Here is a 20,331-nt window from a genome sequence, read left to right as displayed (position 1 = left end):
CTGTAACTGGCATCCATGTTGACTACTGCTGATCCTGCCCGCCCTCCATTTTGACTACTGTTGTTCCTGCCTGGCCTCTATGTTGGCTACTGCTGCTCCTGCCTGGCCTCCATGTTGGCTACTGTTGCTCCTGCCGGCCTTGTTGGCTACTGCTGGGCATTAACTGGCATCTAGGTTGACTACTGGTGTGCCTGCCCTTGCCTCCTTGTTGGCTACTGCTGGGCCTTAACTGGCATCTAGGTTGACTACTGCTGCTCCTGCCTGGCCTCCATGTTGGCTACTGATGCTCCTGCTTGGCCTCCATGTTGGCTACTGCTGCTTCTGTCTGGCCTCCATGTTGGCTACTGCTGATCCTGCCTTGCCTCCATGTTGGCTACTGTTGCTCCTGCCTGTCCTCCATGATGGCTACTGCTGCTTCTGCCTGGCCTCCATGTTGGCTACTGCTGATCCTGCCTGCCCTCCATTTTGACTACTGTTGTTCCTGCCTGGCCTCTATGTTGGCTACTGCTGCTCCTGCCTGGCCTCCATGTTGGCTACTGATGCTCCTGCTTGGCCTCCATGTTGGCTACTGCTGCTTCTGTCTGGCCTCCATGTTGGCTACTGCTGATCCTGCCTTGCCTCCATGTTGGCTACTGTTGCTCCTGCCTGTCCTCCATGATGGCTACTGCTGCTTCTGCCTGGCCTCCATGTTGTCTACTGCTGATCCTGCCTGCCCTCCATTTTGACTACTGTTGTTCCTGCCTGGCCTCTATGTTGGCTACTGCTGCTCATGCCTGGCCTCCATGTTGGCTACTGTTGCTCCTGTCTGTCCTCCATGTTGGCTACTGCTGCTCCTGCCTGGCCTCCATGTTGGCTACTGCTGCTCCTGTACTGGCCTCAAATGACTATTGCTGGACCTCCACTAGCCTACAATGACTACTGCTACTCCTTCACTGTATTTGTGACCTTTTTCCTGCATAGACCCTGTAATGGTGAATTTCCTGCATAGACCCTGTAATGGTGAATTTCCTGCATAGACCCTGTAATGGTGAATAATGAAGTTTAAAAAAAAAATGACTTAGATATCAAAAAGATAATGATGTTACTGACATGTAGAGCCCTAGATTCCACCAAATACACTACCCCTATATCATATAGATGCTTTAAACTATTAAATCCGAAGAAATACGAAATTCGGTCGAACCGAACTTTCAGAAAAAATCCAAATGTCCAGTCGGACCGAACTTTTTAAAAAGTTCGCTCATCTCTACCGATAATCATCTGGTATAATAGTAGCCTTAGGCACCAGGAACCTGGTATAGGCTGAGATAGGGATGGGTCCCTCATGGGAGAAAGAGAGAAAGGGGCAAAGACAGCTATAGACATCATAACTAGAATTGAGTGAACTTCGCACATGCCCGAGTTCAGGTGGACCCGAGTGTGTTGCATTTGATTAGCCATGCTCGAAGCTTGCTCAACTCTAAACATGATCCATGATTGTTTAACCCAAGTGAATCAAATATTTTTTAATTTCTTAACACCAGTGGTGTAATTTGTAACACCAAGATGGCAAGTAACCAGATCCTCTCTCTCTGTCAAGACATATCTCTCTTATCTCTTTAACTTTTACCTAGTAACCTTCACTTCTAAATTAAACTTATAACTGCTTTCATCTTCTGTAAGGCAAGATCCTTTTGTTAGACACTTGTCTTTATCAGTACCGACCTGCAGAATAAAGTTCACAAGTTTTATTATACTGCAATATGAACACAGTAAAACTATTTTGTTTATGGAAAAGTTTTACAGAAACTTGCAACTTTGTGCTTTAAAGCTGTCACCAGTGTTAGCCCCCCCCCCCAAAACCCACCCAACCACTGGTGGGGTGGCTTCAGGGGCTGCCCAGGGTGACAGGTTCCCTTAAAGGTCCTGCCACACTTTATACTTATGTTGGCTGAGACTGCACCAACAGCTGATGTTGGTGGAGATAGGAGTTGAATGTGATTGAATTTCACTGCCTTACCCCTTTGTTATCTGAGAGATAAGCCTCCACCAGAGCTATCCGGCAGCAGTGCACCTCTCCCCTCCCCTCCCTATAGAGAACTCATGAACTGTCTACCGGATTGTTTAGCTTCAAAGGAGCCCTCAAAACTCATCTTTTTTTAAGTGGGTTTCTTAGCTTCCCTAATTTGATCACCACCCACACACACACTCAAAGTAATGAGACCTATACATACAGGAATTGTCTGGTGACTGGTTCACCCACTGTTACCTACATTATTCTATTTACAAAAGATATTAATGATAATAAATATTATTACTATTAATATTATATTTGGCTGATGTATTACCTCCTTTAGACCAGGAGAGGCTCTGCTTGAAATGCCTTCACAACGTACGGCAGAAACAGAGTAGTTACAAAAGAGTTTCTAGAATCAATGCCCACACCTGTTACCTGTTTATAAAAGAGCTGTCGGCAGTCACTTCTGCCAAGTCAGAATCTTTTAGAACATAGAATCAACACATTGATGTTGCACAAACTGAAGTTCAACTTGCCTGAAAAAAAACAATTACAATATTTTGTACAAAACAAATAACAGTTGTTTTCTAATAGCTAATCTAGGTTTTATTTTTCTCTTCTTTGTGTGTGCCATGATAAATGGCGGTGAGAAGAATGTGCATCATTATAAAAATGGTTTACAAATGGGTTATATTTACTGGGAATTTCAGATAATCTGCTTTGTACTCACTATCACAATTACTGGCCTTGTAACATTCTACATCAATGAAAGAATTGTAGACATAATAAGGCAGTTTTACAGATGTCTGAGCACCTTGACAGATACAAGCCATCACTGGGTAGCATAAACATTATAATTCAGTTTTTCAGTTTGGAAGGATTGCATCTGACAGTCTGTGAGAGTTCTTGCACAGTTTGTCGATACCCTGTTTCACCCTTCTTACATACATCCTCACAATCCTGTGTCTGTCTGTAGGAGAGAAAAAGCATTAGGCCACTCACTTACTGTTAATTGCAAAAGCCATGGAGTATATAAATACCTGTGTTTTGTGAAGGTTTTCTATAAGACTCTTTGCTTAAAGAACATACAGAAATTCCTTCAGACTGTTAAATTGGGGAAGTTTACCTACTGTTTAATCAATAGAACAACTGGAAAAGTAATATTACCCTCCCAGCATAAGCCTAGTGAAGGTAAATGGCTGTTTTTCCTCTCTCCTGGAACTCAATTTTCCCAATACACAGCTGCCTCCAATTCCTGCTGCATTGCAGATGTAGGCCGAGTTCACAAAATAGACATGTCAGTTTTTTGTGCAGCCACAAAGAACAACGACCGCACTGTATACAGGGTGTATACAGTGCAGTCAGTGTTACATGGAAACAAATGCAACTGGCCACTGTCAATAAACAACGTCCGTTTCTGCAAACTGTGACGACGGCTGTTGTTGTACATTGTGTGAACGTGGCCTTACACGGTATAGTCTTTAAAGAGTGCACCGGAAGTACCTCTCCCAATGTAACCTTATGGGGACATTTATAAAGTCTGGCGTCTTTTACAAATGTCTTACAAATGTCTCCGCAGCTCCAGAGCTCTGAGGATTTATGTAGAGTCGCACTGCCTCTACATAAATCCCATGTGCACGGAGCTGGTTCGTGCGAACAAAGTGAAACCTACACCAGCTCAGAGCTGGCGTAGGTTTCACTATCATTTTTACGCCTAAAAAATAATAAATATGGCGCAGGCAGAGCCACATGTGGCGCAGAGAGGCCACTTCCAAATAAATTATTTGCAAAAAAAGCATTTGCGGTTAAATTTATGTGCAAGTGGGCTCTCTGTGCCAGAAAATGCCCTGTGGGCCACTTGATATGCGCCCCCCTACGAGTCTCATAGTGTGACCCTTTGGTTGATGAACAAACCCCAGTGTAAATTGGCTGCACGCCCTGGGAAGCAGCATGGACTGGAAGTGTAGTGCGTTAGGAATAAACAGAGCACCCAGTAAAAGAGGGAGCAGGGCTGCTGTTTACCCTCACAAATTTATGTTTGGATGATAAAATAACATTTTGCTGAAGTGGGACTTAAAGTAATAGGTTTAGTGAGAGATGCAAATGCATTCCATGTTACAAGAACTTCAATGAATATATATATATATATATATATATATATATATATTTATTCGTTTCACTTTAATTGATAACTAATATAAATTTTGTGAAGCGGAAATTATATGCAGTATATTCATTAGTAAGACATCATTAAACAAGCAGGATTGCATGACCAACATGAGGATTGATATGCTAGGGACATATAAAATGATGGACAGCATTTGATTCATTGATGCATTAGATATGAATTCTGCCTCACAGATCTTAACTCTCCAGGTTTACATTCCCAGTTTACATTTCAGAGAAAACCAAATGATTTAGTTTGATAAACTGGCCATCCAAGTCTTATGATGCTCATTGAATATTTAGATAAAATATAATGTTGCTACTTTTTAAGAACACACTGTGAATAATTTCAAATGAATTTATGATCTGTACACATGAAGGATTTAAAGTGCCGGTTACCTCCATTGTTAAACCCCTTGCCTCCACAGCCTGTTTTGGCCTTAAAGACCAGGGCCTATTTTGAAAACCTGACCTGTCATTTTTTATGTAGTGATAACTCTGTGATGCTTTTAACTATCGCGGTTATTCTGAGATAGTTTTTTCATGACATATTCCTCTTTAGGTGTCACGACTGGGGTAGTGGATCCTCTGTACCGTCACCAGCGATGGCATAAACCGCACCAGGAAGCGGAGTCTAAGGGGCCGCTGGTTTTCACCAGAGCCCGCCGCAAGGCGGGATGGGCTTGCTGCGGCAGGCGACCCCAAGGTCGCTACCCCTGATTTGCTGGTGACGGCAGGCAAGGTGAGCAGGAGCAGTAGGCAGGTGATAGTGCAGATGGTGGTCTTAGGCGTAACCGCAGGTGGCAGAGGCAATGGACAGGAACAACGGACAAGGGCAGCAGACCGGAACAACAGACTAGGGCAACGGGGCAGGAATGACAGGGAGCTGGGCCAAAACAATAAGGGAAGCATGTAGAGGCTCCAACACGAGGGACAGGGCATGCTGGGATTTATAGGGAGGGATTATGGCAACTACCAATTAGGGGCGGACTGGCCCCTCAAATCTGTGACAGTTGGCGCGCGCGCGCCCTAGGAGGCGGGGACGCGCGCGTCGGCCGGGACAGACGGAGACAGGAGCGGGGCGAGGTAAGGCGCCCCGGGGGGCCGAACTAGCCGCAGCGCCGGGTCCCTGCACACGGACACCGACGGCTGCTTGGAACAGAGGGGAGTTGCGGCGGCGGCCCGGAGCAAAGGACGCCGCCGCAGCCCTGACATTAGGTTAGTGGTATTTAGTTGATACACTCTAGTTTTTTTGTAAAAAACACATTTGCGCAAATATTAGAAAAATTTACAATCCTTTATATTCAAAATTCTCTTTTCCTATGACAGATGGTCATGTCACATAAACTAAAATTTTCTTTTTTTTTGGCAGATATTATATGTAATCCATGTTTCCCCTCTAACACAGCAAATACTAACTGAGAAATACCACTCATTATTTATTCCCCTTATTCCAATGTTTTTAGAATTCCCCCATATGTGGCCGCAGTGCGTCACCTGACTCAACCACAGGCCACAGACATAACAGAGACCTAGTGAATTTTGGGGCCTTTTTAATTTGTTTTTTTTAGCCATTATACCAGGTAGCAGAGGCCTTGCGGTGCCAAAATTTTTATGTAAGTTGGCGTTTTCGGTACCATTCTGGGGGACATGTGACACCCTGATCATTATTTATTTAAAAAACCACAATTTAGCAGCAGTTTTTCACTATTTTTTTGTATGCCGTTTACTATACCTCACATATGACATGCTATTGTTATTCGTCAGGTTGGTATGATTACAGTGATATCCAATTTATATAACTTTTGTTACAGTTTATGGCATTTATACTATAAAAACTGTTTGTGTCTTTCATATTGTAAGGGCAGTAATATTTAAACAAGGGGAGGGACCAGATCGGAGGGGGGGGGACTGGATCGGGGCGGGGGAACTTGGGGGAGCACTTGATTGGGGGGGAGCACGGGGGTGCACTTGATTGGGGCAGGGGGAGCACGGGGAAGCACTTGATCGGGACGGGGGAGTACGGGGGAGCACTTGATCGGGGTGGGGGAGCATGGGGGAGCACTTGATCGGGGCGGGGAGACACGGGGAGCACTTGATCAGGGCCGAGGGAGCACCGGGGAGCACTTGATCTTGGTGGGGGGAGCACTTGGGGGGATAAAACTGGATCGGGGCGGGGGCAGAAAGTACAGGGAGAAGGAAGGGGTTTCTGGAGGAGGATTACAGTGGTGATGGCGGGAGGAGACAATGTGCTGCAGCCTCCTGCCACCGCCCGATCAGCAGGAGACAGAGCATCTTTCCATAGATGCTGCGGTCGCAACGACCGTGGCGTCTATGGGGTCACCTTTCTTTCTCTGTTTTTACTATTAAATTCAATGGACTTTTCAATTAAGCTAAACCCAAAGTCCAATTAGTAACCCCAAACTACAATAATGTGCAAACACCAGTCATTGCACAAAGGGGAGGCCAGGCAACTAAATGACGTCCGTTATTTTAGACTCAAAATAACGCACGTCAATTTAAACTGAGCTGAAAAAACATTGTGTGAACATAGCCAAAGGAGGTAGATTCCACCTTTCATTTTCCAAAGAGTCTATGAGAAATGAAAGGTAAAAACTGATTGGTTGCTAGGGACAACTGAGCCAGTTTCACTTTACACCATGTTTGATAAATCTCCCCCTATGTAGCCCATTCTATTCTGTTCAATAAAATGTATAGAAAAACAATGTCATACAAATATAAACTAAGTTTAGAGGTGTAGAATATTATTTCACGTGTCTCTGGAATTTCTCTTTAACCCTTTGAGGACCAGGCCCAAAATGACCCAGTGGACCGCGCAAATTTTGATCTTAGTGTTTCCGTTTTTCCCTCCTCCCCTTCTAAGAGCTCTAGCACTTTCAGTTTTTTATCTAGAAGGCCATGTAATGGCTTATTTGTTACAGGAATAGTTGTACTGTGTAATAGCGTCATTCATTCTACCATAACATGTATGATGGAATTCCAAATATATTATTTATGAAGATATAAATTGGTGAAATCGCAAAAAAGAATGCAATATGGTAACGTTTGGGGGGTTCCTGTGTCTACGTAATGCACTATATGGTAAAAGCGACATAATACTATTACTCTATAGGTCAGTCCGAACACAACCATATGCAGGTTACACAGATTCTCTAATGTTATATATTTTTTTTAAATGAAATCCTTTTTTTTGGCAATTAATTATAAATAAAATGGCCCTATTGTGACGCTTATAACGGTTTTATTTTTTCACCTATGAGGCTGTATGGGGTGTCATTTTTTCCACCATGATCTCTAGTTTTTATTAATACCATATTTGTGAAGATCAGACGTTTTGATCACTTTTTATAACATTTATTTTATATATAATGTAACATAAAATCGGTAATCCGAGCACTTTTTTCCCTCTTTTCGTGCACGCCGTTTACCGTTCGCAATGACGCTTGTTATATTTTAATAGATCGGACAATTATGCACGCTACGGTATATTATATGTTTATTTGTTTATTTATTTTTATATGTTTTATTTATATAATGGGAAAGGGGGGTGATTTCAACTTTTATTGGGGGAGGGGTTTTGGGGTTGTGTGTTAGTGTTTTTAACTTTTTTTTTTTACACATTTGAAGTCCCTTTGGGGGACTTTTACATACACTAGTGTGATTACACACACTGATCATTGCTATGCCATAGGCATAGCATTGATCAGTGTTATTGGCGATCTGCTCATTGAGCCTGCCTGTGCAGGCTCAGTGTAGCAGATCGCCGATCGGACCGCACGGAGGCAGGTGAGAGACCTCCGGCGGCCCGTTTTACCGATCGGGACCCCCGCAGTCACACTGCGGGGGTCCCGATCGCTAAGTGACAGGGGACTCCCCCTGTCACTTACACTTAAACGCCGCGGTCGCGTCGCGGCGGCGTTTAAGGAGTTAATGACACGCTGCAGCGCGATCGCTGCAGCGTGTCATTACCGGTGGGGTCCCGGCTGCTGATTGCAGCCGGCCCCCACCTGCTATGAAGCGCGCTCCGCTCCGGAGCACGCTTCATAGCGGGAGAAACACCCAGGGCGTACAGTTACGCCCTAGGTCGTCTGGGGACAGACTTCCATGGCGTAACTATACGCCCTGGGTCGTCTAGGGGTTAATAACATGATACAAATAAATGGCTTTCTAAACAATTTCCTAAACGGACACTCCTTTTAGAACTGCTATGCCACACTCAGGGTCTGAGGGGTCATGGATGATTCAAAGAATATCAGAAAGAAAAGTTTCTGATGTTCCTCCTTTGGCCCCACACTAGGCATAAGATAGTGTTTTGCCAGGAGTACTTCTTTAATATATTATTTGAATCAGCTTAAATTGTGGAGCTTCACTTTAAATTTGGATGAGACATTCATGAGATCAATGAAACTTATCCTACAGTTACGTCTACTCCAATTTCTGAATTCACCCTTTTGCATGGAAATGAATGCAAATGGATCCTGCAAATGCATGTAATTCTCTCATTTCATCTTATTCAGACAGAGCTCTAACTGCCACAGTGAAATACAAGACACTCAAATGGCATAAATAATTGTATTCACAAATATAGTACACGTTCCGTAGAAGCTCAGTCCTCCTCCTTTTTAATTCACATATCATTTCTGCTCGTTTTAAAACCTCAATCATAAAACTGTTACTAAAATTACTAGATCAGTGTATTATCTCCCATTGTAAATGTGAGGAACTTTAATGGACTTTACAGTCGCTTGCACTGATAAAAAAAAAATTATTGTCAAAAATCTGCAGATTCAGGAAAAATGTTTACCTTATGTCAACTGGTCATAAAATGACTTTCCTCGCTATCAGATTTTACTACAGTTATAAATTGCCTCTCATAGATAAATACCGTCGGGTCTGATCACATGGGCTAGTTGTATAGAATAATAGGCACTCATATATATAATAAATGGTCTTAGCATATCATTAGTGCTCCTAAGTTACAGCATCTAAACAAAACACACAGAATCCAAATGAAATCTTAGAATTACAATCTTATAGAAAGACAATGGAAAATAAACATGCTCTACTTACCTCTCTGTGCCTCCGCTGGGCTCCCTTACTGAGCTGGGTCTCCAGTCAGGCTCCTGAATTGCCTTCTCCAGTGACATCACAACTCGACTGATGGATTCCCCACTCAGCCAGTCACTGATTGGCTGAGAGGGCAATTCATCAGCCGAGTCAGCTACTTTCCCCCAAGTCGTTACAACATTGGACCTCGGTGGAAAATGAGTTCCGGCCGGGGTCAGAAAGCCTGCTTTGGGGGCACGGGGAGAAGTTTGGCGGACAGGATGTTTTTTACATTTTTTAAATGTACAAATAAAATCTAGATTACGAAACAAACAAATCAAACGAAAAAAAAAAATCATACAAAACCCTCATAACAATATATTTTCTGACGCCTGGCACATTGTCAGAATACCACTCAGCATTTTACTGTATACACACAGGCAGCTCCAGGCAACTTTGTATAATGTTTCTTAAAGAGATGCACACTAATTCCTATTTTTAGTAAAAAAAAAAAAAAAAAATGTCACCCCAGATAAAAATGAGACACAAAATGATTTCTACATACATCTTACAGGGAAACTATCAGCAGGTTAGAAGCAGGTAGCCCCCACCCCAGTGCATTGAAACACCCCATTGGCATATTAAGTAAACTGCTAATATCCCAAAATTGGAGCCAAGGATAAAGGTAAGAAACTTATCTGTGAGTCACAACCATCAGCCCTAAAGGGCCTTCAATGAATCCTTCCACAGTACCAGTGATTATCAAAGGATTGTCTGTTCAAATGTGCTACAACTCCCAGCATATCCTGATGGCTAAAGACTGTCAGTACATACTGGGAGTTGCAGTGTTTGCAGCTGTTGTAGTTGCAGGGTGCATTGTACACTAGATGCTTTGTGGAAGAACAGAAAACAATAAGTTATTACTATGCAATTACATCCAGTGACTCCCAGGTGTTGTCTTCTCTGATCGGAGTTGCTCACTTTTCCTTTTCTTCTCCACCTGCCTTGGTCATCATGGTCACAACTTTTCTCTACAGAATCTGCCAGACAAACATTTTAGGCCTTCTCTTCCATACAATAGAGGTGTCCTCTATGCCCAATTTAGTAGATATGCCCCCTTTATGTATTCATAGAGTTCTTAGGCCCCCCTTTGTGCCCCCATACAGAAGTTTCTCACAACAATAGACTCCCCAATAGTCTATAGTAACCAATAAACAATTTAGAATATAACCTTTATTATTTTTAACTACTAAAGTGCAGGACCAGTCCGACACTAAACTCCCATAATTGGATTGTAACCGTCCAAATAACGTGATTTTATTTTACTGTAAATACAAGGGTTACACACCATATATGCATACCCAAACTCTCTACATTTACCGAGAGCAGACAACCTGGTCAGGGCCGTATTAAACACTAGCCACTATTTTTCTAGAATGCACAAGGCTTCCCTCAGACACAAATATAGCATTTAAGGGTCCTCCATCAACCTTATTCTGGCCCCAAACTGGATCAGCAGCTTTGTATTCATGTTCATTCACATGACTACAGTGTACAACATACCATGCTTTAACCCCTTATTGTTAAGTCAAGATATTTTGCAGTGATCGGTTAGTATTAAAATACACAGTCAATCACAGAGGAAACCTTATAAGGTTTTCATTGCAAAGCTTCTATAAAATGTCCCCAGCTATATAAGATGATGACTGCACTGCACATTATGACATGAGATATGTGCTGACTTTGTGTGCTATTTACTTGATATTGATTAATGACTGCACAGCCCCATAATTGTGTGCTTAGACTAATCCCTGCCCGTCAATCAGAAAAATATTTACAGAACTGCTTTTCTATTGTTTGACTGAAAACTCATTCATTAAATCACTATTAAATAACAGCAGTGTTGATGGAATTGCTGAAAACATCAAAAGAAAACCTCTTTCAGATTTTACATTTTAATTGGTGCTTTTCATCAGGGCACAAATTCCTAGGAGACATTTCTCATGTTCAGAGAATTGATGAATGTGTTTTCCAAGCCATACCTTTCAAAATACAGTTTCCGTAATGTTTTTTCCCATTTATGAATACCTAAACTGCAGCATGGCTGTGGTATTTTATTGTTAGGCATTTTGTCATCTATCAGATTGCTGAGACGTGTAAAAGATGTAAAAGTGCTTTTATAATTTGATATGCATAATGTAAATATGTGTGTGGTAAGCAGTTTCTGAGGTGAAAGAATAGTCTCATATTTCCATTTGTTATACGGCATAATTTTATATATTTCTCCATGGTGTGTCTGTGTTTTGTTGCCTGCTTTAGGCACAAGCATGAGAAAAGGTGAAGAGATCCGTGATATAAACCATGGATCAAAAGATTAAATCTGTGTCGCTAACCAGACAAAAGCAACATTAAAGAATCATAGCCATAAAGCATCTTTTATTTGTAGTCTCAGCAACAATGCATTTTGGGGTACCAAACCCCTTTAATCAAGTTGAAAGAGGTTTTCTTACTCTTGGTAAAGGTTTGTATGTACAAATCTGCTTTTAGTTTCCCTTTAAATTACTCTATATTTTGCTAAACACGAACATGTGTCAAAGGTTGCATGTTTCTTCTTGAAAATGAATGGAACTACACTTTGTGACTTGCCTTCCCGTATTATTGTATTCTATGATCCACAACTGCTTTACATTTAAAGGGGTTATCCCCACGCTTGTCTCCAACTTGGGCGGAGTTTTGCTGCTCAGTTCCATTGAAGTGAATTGAGCTTAATTGCAAACCGCAACTGAACTGCAGACAAGAGTGGTGTTGTCTCTAAAAGAAAATGGCTATGTTTTTGTGGCACTGGGTAACCCTTTTAAAGACTACTTCTACTAATAGGTAAAATTACATGGTGAAGGCAACTCCTGGATGGGGCTTGTTTTGCCTCCTGGAGCACATTTGTAGGACTTGCGTCATTACCCAGCAGTCCATGGATTTCTCAGACCTTAAGATCATGGTGAGTGATCATGGTGAGTGATAATGGTGAGAGGTTACCAGTGTTACCTTCCTTTTACATGTATCCTCATGCCTCCCCAGCAAATCTGAGACACACCATACCCACAATCCAGGACAATTTATTGGAGCCAGAATACCAAACAATTACAGCAGAGCCAACTTTTGCTCCCCCCAAAGGAGGCCAGATAATTAGAGATGAGCGAACCGATTCGGCCGGTAAGGGATCCGGTTTGGATTTTTCCAAAAGTCTGATCGGATTCGGATTTTTGGAAGTCCGCTCTGATTTTTTTCTTGCTTTCTAAAATGGCAGCCACCATTTTAGAAAGCAGAAAGTGTTCTGGGCGGGAAAAGCGCTTTCCCATGATGCCCGGAACACATGCAATCAGCAGGGATCTTGCAGTAGCCCACTCCCTGTGTGACGTTGATATTGCTTTAATAGGAGCGGTCACATGACTGCACGACACAGTCTGCAGAGAGAGAGAGAGACAAGTCCTATAGTTGGATCCTATATATCCTATATACCTGTTGCTTGTGTGTAGCATAAAACTCTAAAAGTGCTATACAGATAGTGTCTATCACATACGTGTTATTCTGAGAGACAAATATGCCTGGTGCATGTGTGTAGCATAAAACTATAAAAAAGTGATTATATATATATATATATATATATATGCCCTTGCCTCCATTTTGGCTACTGCTGCTTGTAAAGCCTGGAGTAGTGGATCCACTGGACCGTCACTAGCGATGGCACTAACCTCACCAGGGAGCGGAGTCTAAGGGGCCGCTGGTTTTCACCAGAGCCTGCCGCAAGGCGGGATCGACTTGCTGCGGCAGGCGACCCCCAGGTCGCTACCCCTGGTTTGGTTGCTAGTGACGGCAGGCGAGGCGTGGCAGGAGCAGTAGGCAGGAGATGGTGCTGGCAGAGGCCTGTAGGCGTAACCGCGGGTGACAGGGGGTGAACACATGTCTTCAACAATATATACGTCGTCAGAGAATGCTTGTGGAGTGGAGGACGAAGCTTTACTGGAGAATCGGTTGAGGACCACTGGCTTCAAGAGGGAGACATGGAAGGAGTTCAGGATCCGCATAGTAGGGGGTAGACGGAGTTTGTAGGTGACTGGGTTAATGCGTTTTAGCACTGAGAAAGGAACAAGGAATCGAAGACCCAACTTGTAGCTGGGAATCTTGAGACGGACATACTTGGCCGGGAGCCAGACTTTGTCACCTGGGAAAAAGTTTGTGGCAGGTCTCCTCTTCTTATCTGCCTGGTCCTTCATGCGTTCATAGGCTTTGAGTAAGGACTGTCGAGTCTGTTCCCAGATCGACTGAAGGTCAGAGATCAATTCCTCCATGGCAGGAACCTCAGATGATGGAGAGAGAGGCAAAGGAGGACGAGGGTGATGCCCGTAGACCACATAGAAAGGAGACTTGCCTGTGGAACTCGAGTCCAGATGGTTATAAGAAAACTCTGCCCATGGAAGTAGATCGGACCAGTTGTCTTGGCGGCTGGAAACAAAATGACGTAGGTAGTTACCCAGGATCTGATTGACTCTCTCCACTTGCCCGTTGGTCTAGGGGTGATAGGCGGATGAGAAGTCCAGCTTCACTTGGAGCTGCGAGCAGAGGGCACGCCAAAACTTGGAGACAAATTGAGAGCCTCGGTCGGACACAATGTGAAGAGGAAGTCCATGCAGGCGGAAGATGTGTCGGAAGAACAACTGAGCCAGACGGGGAGCAGAGGGTAGTCCAGGAAGGGCCACGAAGTGAGCCATTTTAGAGAAGCGGTCAGTCACCACCCAAATGACTGTATTGCCCACGGATGGAGGTAGGTCCGTGATGAAGTCCATCCCTATATGGTGCCAGGGACGGTCCGGAACTGGAAAGGGCAAAAGTAGGCTGGCAAGTCTTTGACGGGGTGACTTGTTCCTGGCACAGACTGCGCAGGAAGCCACAAAGTCCTTGACATCCTGAGGGAGATTGGGCCACCAGTAGTGACGGGAGATCAATTGCCCGGTCTTTTGAGCTCCCGGATGTCCGGCCACCAAAGAAGAATAACCCCACTTCAAGATGCGTTTTCGGAGTGCGGGGGGCACATAAGTCTTACCGGGAGGCAGTCTCTGCAGAGTAGAAGTGGCCACTGGTACTAGGCGATCGGGAGGTATTATGTGACGAGGGGATTCCTCTTGCCCCATGACATCGGATGCTCGGGATAATGCATCGGCTTTTATATTCTTCTCGGCTGGACGGAAATGAATAGTAAAGTTGAACCGTGAGAAAAAGAGGGACCACCTGACCTGCCGGGGATTGAGACGTTGAGACGATTGGAGGTAGAGGAGGTTCTTGTGGTCCGTGTAGATGTTAACGGGGTGTCTAGCCCCCTCTAGGAGATGACGCCACTCCTCCAGTGCCAACTTAATAGCCAGGAGTTCACGGTCTCCAATCGTATAGTTCCTCTCGGCAGGGGAGAAAGTCCTAGAAAAGAACCCGCAGGTTCTGGTCTTGCCTGATGTGTCCCTTTGCGAGAGGATGGCTCCTGCGCCCACAGAGGATGCATCGACTTCAAGAGAAAACGGCTTGGAGACATCCGGACGGACTAGAGCAGGAGCAGAGGCAAAAGCAGACTTTAGGCTATTGAAGGCTTGTTCGGCCTCTGGAGGCCAACGTCTGGGATCCGCCTTCTTCTTGGTAAGAGCTACTATGGGTGCGACCAGGGTAGAGAAGTGAGGGATGAACTGCCGATAGTAGTTGGCAAATCCAAGGAAACGTTGGATAGCTCTAAGTCCCACAGGACGTGGCCACTGGAGAACAGCTGAGAGCTTGGCTGGATCCATCTGTAGGCCCTGGTCGGAGACAATGTATCCAAGAAACGGCAAGCTGCGCTGAAGAAAAACGCACTTCTCCAGCTTGGCAAACAAATGGTTGGCCCGTAGTCTTCGTAGAACCTGCTGTACATGGGACACGTGGGTCTGCTGGTCGTGGGAGAAGACCAGGATGTCGTCGAGATAGACAATGACACAGACATAAAGGAGATCGCGGAATATATCATTCACAAATTCCTGGAAGACCGCTGGGGCGTTGCATAGGCCGAATGGCATGACCAGATATTCGTAGTGCCCATCTCTGGTGTTGAAAGCGGTCTTCCACTCGTCTCCTTCATGAATACGGATCAAGTTATACGCTCCCCTGAGATCCAGCTTGGAGAAGATCCTAGCTCCACGGAGACGCTCGAATAGTTCGGGGATTAGCGGAAGAGGATAGCGGTTCTTGACAGTCACCTTATTTAAGCCTCGGTAGTCTATGCATGGGCGGAGGGAACCGTCATTCTTCTGCACAAAGAAAAATCCAGCGCCAGCGGGAGACGTGGATTTACGGATGAACACAGGAGCAATAGTGTAACAGAGGAGCAGGAACCAGGAACAAGGACTAGGGACCAGGTAGCGGACAGGAATCAGGAACAAGGACTAGGGACCAGGTAGCGGACAGGAATCAGGAACAACAGGGAGCTGGGCCAAACGCTATGGGAAGCATGTAGAGGCTCCAACACCTGGAAGGGGGCAGGACTGGAACTTATAGGGGAGTGATAAACATCCAGCCAATTAGGAGCGCACTGCCCCTTTAAATCTGAGACAGCTGGCGCTCGCGCGCCCTAGGAGGCGGGGACGCGCGCCGTCCGGCACAGCGACGGACAGGAGCGCAGTGAGATGAGGCGCCCCCCCGGGGCCGAAGCAACAGCAGCGCCGGGTCCCTGCATATGGACACCGGCTGCTGCAGAAGTGGGAGAGAGGGTGCGGCGGCGGTCCAGAGCACGGGGCGCCGCCGTGGCCCTTACACTGCTCCTGCCTGGGCTCCATGTTGGCTACTGTTGCTCCTGCCTGGCCTCCATGTTGACTACTGCTGCTCCTGTACTGGCCTCAAATGACTATTGCTGGACCTCCACTGGCCTCCAATGACTAATGCTGCTCCTTCACTGCATTTGTGACCTTTTTCCTGCATAGACCCTGTAATGGTGAATTTCCTGCATAGACCCTGTAATGGTGAATATTGAAGTCTAAAAAAAAATGACTTTGAGATATTCAAAAGATAACGATATTACTGATATGTAGAGCCCTAAATTCAACCAAATACACTACCCCCGTATCATATAGATGCTTTAAACTATGAAATCCGAAGAAATCCGAAATTTGGTAGAACCAAACTTTTCAAAAAAATCTGGAAGTCCGGTCGGAACAAACTTTTGAAAAGTTTGCTCATCTCTACAGATAATAAGGAAATCACTAATTTCCACACCCGATGGAATGAGATGATGTTTGCAGTCAGTGCTCCACAGCACTATATTGCTGGTACAAATTTCCAGGTAAAGGATTACAGTTTAATTTCTTTATTACTATATACATGAAACATGATCTGTATAGTTCTATTGGTCAATATTCCCCAATGATATTTCAGGTTGCATGTTATTTTGTCATTTCTCTTGTTTGAGGGCATCAGGAATTATTCACTTAGGGCCACATGTATCATCCTGCGAACGGATGATTTTCGGCGGAAAGTGCCGATTTGCGTATTTTTTTATACGCAAATGGCCGATCTGCGAATAAAATATTCGCAAATCGGCACTTTCCGCCGAGTACACCAGGGGGGCGGAAAGGGGGCGTGTAATGGGCGGAACGGAGGGCGCGGACTCAGAGTCAGCGCGATTTACCATCCGTTACGCCCAAATATATGCCGAAAACCTACTCCAGTCCTCAGCTGGTGTAGGTTTTTGGCGGTGCGCACCGGCCCGCACAGGATTTATGTAGAGGCAGTCCGCCTCTACATAAATCTCCGTAGCGCCGGAGCTGCGGGGGCATTTTTAAGTCCGGCGTAAAAAACTCTGGACTTAATAAATGGTCCCCTTAATGTTTTTTGAGCACCAGGTGTATCCTATTTACTGATCTATGTAAGGTTTGCATTGCCTCCACCATAGTACACCATAGTAATTGTGTTTATTACATCAAATATATCAGCACTAATTGTGCTGTAGGTGTTAGTATAAGTTTTATTTATGTTTAGATAACATGGTTGAAGTTAGAGAAAAGGGCAGGGATGGTAAGGTTAGTACACTAGAATTAGCAGTCGAAGGATTTGGGATTAAAAATAAATAAATAAAATATATTTATCTATTTATCTAAATTTATCTAAATCTAATTTTACAATGTTTTAATATTAGTGGTATTTCAGTTTGGAACCATATTGTACTAGTACTGGTAGTGTTCGCTAAGGGTAATGTTGATAATGTATGTGTGTGTCCAGTATTTTTTGTTAGAAACTGACCACAACTGATGCCAGAAAGGCATCAATTGTCTTCAGGTTCTCTATCCTTTATTTTTTTTTTTCAATAAAAACCATCAGTTGTCATCATTTTCCATCAGTTGTCATCATTTTTTTCATCTTTATTCATTTTTATTCCTTTTAATCCACGTCTATACATAAAGCAATGCAAAAAGGGGCACTGCTATAGCGGGACATCTATTATAGGGGGCAACATTTCCAGAGGCCAATCTACTATAGGCGTACAACTCACACAGGTCCAGCTGCTATACGGGTCCAACACACTAGGAGCCAGCTATTTTAGGGGTACAACAGACAGGGGGCCAGCTACTATAGGGTGACAGCCCACAGGGGGGGGGGCATCTGCAACAAGGGGAAACTTACAGGGAGCACTCTACTATAGGGTAGAGAGCTGCCTCCACTTCTATTCTTGGAACACTGAATGCCAAAACCAGACAATACATATTACATACAGTATGTCTGTACACAGCAATGCCTCCAGTGCTCCATAGACTTTAATGGATGCGGCATCGGATCACCAGACAGGCTGTACGTCAGAAAGCTGGAAGATGCATTCAGCCTGCCTGGCGAGGAAATCAATGGAACCAGTTCAAAGACGTGTTTCCCTCAGGCGCTTTCATACTGTACCGGAGGAACACACCAGCGGTTCGCCGTATAAGTGTAAACCAAGTCTTAGTAATGATGTATTTACACAGAGAGATTTATATTACAGATCTTTGAAGCCAAAGCCAGAAACAGACTATAAACAGAGAACAGGTCATAAAGAAAACACTGGGATCTATCCTCTTTTCAAATCCATTCCTGGCTTTGGCTTAAAAAAACTGTCAGATAAATCTCCCTGTGTGTAAACTTAGCACACACTCTATGCACAGGTTTTATTCCTAGAATGGTAAGTCACACCTGATCATGTACTTCTAATATATTACACAATAAGCTCAAGCTCTTGCCTCAAAGACTCTGTCGTCTCCTCCTTTGAAAGGAGTGGAAACATTTGAAATAAACGTTAAAAAAAGTATATTACTAAACAAAGCTGGAATGGATGATCTGCCCTATAAGGCGCTCTGGTAGAAATAAGGCTGCACTATTGTTCAGGTACTATTATGTTTTTTCATGCTCTGCAACCAATTGTCTGGTTTCCTATAGTTACTATAACCCTACCTTGTGTCATGATATACAGAATAATGTATTTATCTTGTCAGTGACTTTGTTGCACCAGAGAGCTGGCCTACCTCAAATATAATACACAGCTATCAATAACCTAATGCGGTACCTGCTGACCACACTTATTAAATCCATTGCAGCGTGATGTTGAAGTTTCTACCTCCAGATGGCTCATATTAACATTATGCAATGCCATTTGTTAATACAGAAGTAATGCTTTCCATTATGAATCAGTGGGCATCGACAGACAAGCTGGTGTCTGCTACATCTGTGTTATAACAGATAACATTCATAGATTAAATTATCCTTTAAATATCTGAACCGGATTGCACAGATCATTCTAGGTGGCCTTTCCAAAATCCTGTATTTACTGTCATAGAAATGTTTTGGAGAGTCTGAATTCCATCAACAACAATTTATATTTTTCTCATTTTTGCTAATTTTCTTTCTGTAATGATATCAACATAAAAGGTTATAAAAAGCCACTAAATGCTGCATACCGGTACATTGGCAATCCTTTATGTTTCATCATTTTCCGTAATACAAAGTTACTAAGGTAATGTCAGAGTGTCACGTTTTTAAGCAATTAAATGACCAATGAAGCATCATTTGCTATATTAGAAAACCATTCAACAACATAGAAGCGGCCTTATTAAATTAACACTGCACGATGAGCGGTTTGCTCTCATTAGTATGGGCAGCGGCTTCTGAGATATCCTTTGTACTTTCCATTTGTGTTTCTGCTACAACAGCGGCCAAGTAATCAGGCAGTCTGCACATTTACCAGCCAGGATGCAGATATAGATGAATATTTTGGGACCTGAAGTTTTATCGTTTGTTGTTTTTGACAATCTGGGTTGTAACCCTGGTCTCCAAAGGAAAGTATTCCACAAATGTTATATATAATGACTATAAACATGCCTGCCATCTGTTATACAGTTTGTGTACCAGGGAAACATCAAACGCCTTAATGTGACTGAACTTGAACTAAGTAGCTATGCTAAATATTGTTGGCCTGTTGTGTATAGAAATGTGCCCTACAGAGCAATTATTATGTTAGTACTTTTTCTTTTTTGCTTCCAATGTTTATCATGTTAGTATAAGGCACTGTACACAGTGTCTGTGCCCTATGGTTGGCCACGGCTTATAAGGTAAAACCTATCCACAGGACTCCTTTTATCTATTTCCTACTGCTAATACTGTAAACCACTGCAAAAAATGTAGATTATTCAATATAAATTATTTTACAGTAGGTGTCATTGGGCAACATATGCCACTGTTTATATACACAGTCAGTGCAAGTCAAGAAATTTTTCTGATGTATTTTGGATGGAAGACGTAAGTGCATAGATCCTAATGTATTTTAATAGGTATTTTTTGTAAATGCAGTATATAAAATCAACATGGGTCAATGCCCCCAACTGGAGTAAATTTTTGGAGAACAGAAGGAAACAGAGAAAAACATACAACTGAATGTGAAAATCAGAAGCCGCAATTGAAACAAATTATTTTCTAATTAATCTAATGTAATCTAATTAAAGAATTCTTGTTTTACAACACGTCCAATGCCCAATGTTTGTTATATCCTATCCACATAAATTAAATTGATAGAGGCTAAA

The sequence above is a fragment of the Dendropsophus ebraccatus genome, chromosome 2, assembly GCF_027789765.1.
Source record: "Dendropsophus ebraccatus isolate aDenEbr1 chromosome 2, aDenEbr1.pat, whole genome shotgun sequence".
NCBI lineage: Eukaryota > Metazoa > Chordata > Amphibia > Anura > Hylidae > Dendropsophus > Dendropsophus ebraccatus.
The sequence above is the reverse complement of the archived record's forward strand: the minus strand, read 5'-3'. Positions refer to the sequence as shown.